Source organism: Cupressus sempervirens, chromosome 7 (genome assembly GCF_028749045.1).
Source record: "Cupressus sempervirens isolate cs-2001-9-10 chromosome 7, ASM2874904v1, whole genome shotgun sequence".
NCBI classification, from domain to species: Eukaryota; Viridiplantae; Streptophyta; class Pinopsida; order Cupressales; family Cupressaceae; genus Cupressus; species Cupressus sempervirens.
Window position 1 is genome coordinate 301,056,283 of NC_143124.1, and position 4,683 is coordinate 301,060,965.

A 4,683-nucleotide genomic window follows, 5' to 3' on the forward strand; every position below is an offset into this window, starting at 1 on the left:
TGTAGTGATGGTTGTTTGACCATCAAATTTAGACTAACCATTTTCCTTCTAGACCCCTCTCCAAATTGCCTTTTGGTTTGGCAGCCTGACTTTGCAAGCCCATACCTCAGACATCCGGACTCTGATTCAGGTGCAATTTTTTTTGAAATTGGGTAGAATTTCTTGAGTTTTCTAGTGGTTGTGTTGTTTTCTAGTTTTGGTTCATAGATTTTGTAGAAATTGCATTTTTTGGTGATTGTACTTGCATAATCTTGCATTTTGCAACTTCAGAAGCTCTATACAAGCACATCTAGTCACTTTTTATGGTTCTATTTTTTTTGAAAGTGTGTATTTTTTGTCTACTTTCCAAATCTATAGTTAGATTCTAGTGTTGTGTTGACAAATTTCTCACTTTCAGAATTAGGCCCTTTTCAACATTGTAAAGCTTTGATTCTTTTTTAGTATTGTTGTAAAACTAAGCTATAGTGCTTAAGTGATAGATTTCAACCTCATAAGGTAGTTGTAAAAGAAAAATTAGAAAGTCCACTCTGTTCATTTTGACAAGTGGCCCATTGTAAGCGCACTACTTATAAAGTGCTGAAGCATCTCTTTTTGGGGGGTCTTTTGATTGAGTGAAAAGGGGGGGGGGTGTACTATGTGTCTCTATTTTGTGCTCTTTCATTTCTGTATCATGGGTTTTAAATGTCTCCCTCTAACTTCATGCAACTATTCTACATGGAAAGATATTACATGGAGTAGATTAATGGAAAAAGGATATAGTCTGTATGTTGATGGTACAATCACCAAACCTACTGATGCTAAAGAACTCATTGAATGGAAAAGACAAGACCAATAGGCTTTAGGTGTTATCAAGAGTTGTGTACATAGTGATCTTTTCTAAAAATTGTTCAAACTCTAAAGAAGCTTGGGATAAACTTGAACAGTTGTATGGTAAAGTGGATGAAGAAAAGAGATTTTAGATTGAAGATGATCTACTTCTCTTGGATCTTAAGAATTATGACATAATTCAGGATTATATCATCAAAGTCAATGAGTATAGGGCACTTCTGAAAGATTGTGGAAATCCCATGAAGGATGACAGGTTGATTCATCACATCCTTAAGAGGCTACCTTCTGAGTATGCCAACTTTGTTTTGAGTTTTAATACTCATAGGTTGACCATGGGACTTTCTTACTAGAAGCCTTCCTTTGATGCATTTGTAGACATGTTGATTGTTGAACAATCTCACTTGATAGATTTTTGACTTCTCAAGTCATCTAAGACCAAAGCCTTAGTGGCTAGTGATGATCCCAAATCAAGTCAAGGGGGGAAAAGCAACAATAAGAAGTAGTGGAAGCAGAAAACACAATTTGAGACACAACAATCCTCCTCTCAACAACGCAGCTCTTCTTCAAACAAGAAGGGAAGTAATGACAAGAAGGACAAACTCTTTTGTGCATATTGCAAAAAGCCAAATCATGACGAGTATCATTGCAAGACAAAAAGAATTGATGAGTTAGAAAATCTACTCAAGAAGAACAAGATTCAAGTGCCTGGTACTTCCAAGGATTCAACTCCAACCTCTTTAAAAGGTAAAGGTCAAGCACTTATGGAAAAGACAAATTCTTCTTTGGAATGTATACTTGACTCAGGTGCCTCTTACCATATGGGTTCTTCAAAGGAAAAAATTTCTTCGTTGAAGTAGTCAAAGGTACCACACATCTTCGTGGGAGATGATGCTAGGATGGAAGTTGAAGGGAAAGGACATGTGGAAATGGAAAATGGGAAATTCAAAGATGTTCTCCATGTTCCAAATTTAAGCTCCAATCTCCTATCAATTTACCAAATCACTCACCTTGGAGATGGTCATAAGGTTGAGTTCCTTCCAGATTTAGTGATGGTACAAAGTCTTAAAGATGATTCATCGGTAGCAATAGGGAAAGTCAATGATGACAAGAGGCTTTATTCCTTCTCCCACTTTGTGCCTAATAGTCCTTCCCAAGCCTTGTTGACTCACTCTACTTCAAACATCAACTTATGGCATGAGCAGTTTGGTCACCTTGACTTTTGCTCTCTTTAGCAACTTTTCTCTAAACATATGGTCAAAGGTCTACCTAATATTAGCTTTTCTAAAGGAGAGTGTTCATCTTGTTCAGTGGATATGAATCTCAGGGAGAATTATGATAAAGGGAAGTCTTCTCGAGCTGTAGTTGTTCTTCAACTAGTTCACATGGTATTAGCAGGACTCTTTGTAGTGACTTCAGTCAGCCAAGGCTGCTACATACTCATATTTCTTGATGACTTTTTGAGATTCACTTGGGTCTTCTTCCTTCATCATAAGAATGAATTGGTTCATAAGCTTCAAGACTTCAAGACTCATGTTGAACACAGGTCAAGGAAAGCCATCAAGGTACTAAGGGTGGTCAATGAGAACAGATATGTTGATAGAAGACTTAAGAATTTTTGCAGAATTGAGGGGATTGATCTTTAGAACTCACCATCATTTAGTCCACACAAGACATATGTTGCAGCTATGAGGATTAGGACTCTCAAGACCATGGCAAGTTGCATGATAAAGGCCAAGTCTCTCGATCCTACACTTGAAGTTGAAGCCATTAGTAGTGCTACTCAAATACTTAACAGATCTCCTCATCTAGCCTTAGATGGCAAGACTCCTTTTGAGGCATGGTGTGGTAGAAAACTATTTGAGTCACCTTAGAGTCTTCAGTTGTCCAACATGGGCAAACCTTTCTTCTAGGAGTTGCAAGGCACCAACACCTAGGCCTTGTACCTTCATTGGTTATAAAGACAATGTTAAGGCTTACAGACTTATGGATCTAGAGACTCATGAGATTTTTGTGGAGAAAGATGTTCACTTTGAGGAAAGTTCTCCCAGCTTATCCTCTACTCCTCTCCGCACATCATATAGAGTGGAAACTGATAGTGACACCAACGATAGTGCTTCAACAAGTTTAGACACGTGGGGTTCTATGGATAGTTGCAGTGAGAGGTCACATCAATCCAATCCACATGCTTATATTGCCATAGTGAAAGGTCCATCACGTCATGGTACATCTCATCTTCCAGCTCGAGCTTCAATTGACTTGGCAGACAGACTTGAGGACTTACATCTTCTTGTTGATGAAGGTGATTCTTCTATAGTTATTGCGAGGGCTCACTCTGACCCTCATGTTCATTCTCTACATCATCAATCTTCATAGGTTGGCATGATTATGGATCCTTATGAACATCAATTAGTGGAGGTCTCTTTTTCAGTTAAGGAGATAGATGGTTCAGTGGAACAGGTTCAATAGACATCCTTGACCAATCAACATTCATTCTTTTTAGCATAGTTCGAAGGGGTGAACTTTAGCATCAGTACCATGATACTTAAGCAAGTTTCAAGGCCAGCACACATCTTCAATAGTGTACCTTTGGCATTGTTTCTTCCTAAGGGGAGGAACACCATTCTCCATTCATGGACCAACTTCTTCATTGGAGGGGCTTTCACTTGTTGGAATTCTTCTTTTGGGGGGGAGCCTATTTTGTCTCTCTTCCTTCTCTTATTCTCTTATGTATATACTAGATGTATGTCGTAATGGGGGGGTCTTGATTACTCCATCCATCCATGCATCCTCTTTCATCTCTCTTTTTGGGGGAGGATTTTTCCCATGAGGTTTTCCCTCTTTCCTTGCTTTATGGGAGATTTTCATTTTCATTATGTACATGGGTACCTAAAATGGCCTAATAGCCGGGACCCATTATGCATCTTCATCCTAGTTTCGTAAGGTTAAGGGCGTTCCTCTAAGTTTGTTGGTGTAAATAAGTATTTAATTATTACACTTACTTAAGTTTACTTAGGTTTATGCATTATTTTATTATTTTTATTTGTGAGACACTTAGGAGTTTGTGCACCTTTTTGAGTTGTCATGTTGACAACACAGGAGTACACAACTCCATTTTAGCACATGGTGTCTACAACACTATTTTGTGTGTCACACCCTTGTAGGCTTGTCCTCTCATCACTGCACTTACTTTCATGCTTAATGGAGGATAACCCATATCTGGTGGACATGTGCTTGGTTGTATCACAGATCATGGTGTTGATTATGAGGCATTCTAGATGTATCTTAGAGGCCTTTATATACATGCACTCCTAGTGTACTTTTACATTGCATTAATAATGGCATATTGAATACATTGTCATTCTGATCATACTCTCTCTCTCTCTGGTCTACTATGTGCTTGTGTTTGAGTTCTTAGTTCCTGGTTCTTACAATTATTTCATGTATGTGGTATTAGATGGAATTAATATTAGTTAATTTAATGGCAATTCAATATAAAGGGATCCTTAAGGAATGTAACCTGTTATGTATGTTTATGTATACTTTAAGTGCAATGTTGTTATTGCTTCCATTACTATGCGTATGTTGTGATTGGTTTAACTTTCATGTTTCAAAAAAAAAAAAAATGTTACCAACTTAGTGAAATTTTAGGTTAATTCTTTTGGATCCCTTCGCAGGCCGTTACATTTGGTATTAGAGCTCAAGTTTCTACATTGGGAGCACTAGTTATTTTGGAACAAAACAAGGAATTTGAACTATCATGTGTATCTCTTTCAAACTAGAAACTAGGTGAACTAAAACAGAGTCTAAAACTGTTACTTGCATATGTTTCACACTACAACACTTAGCTTTCAAAAC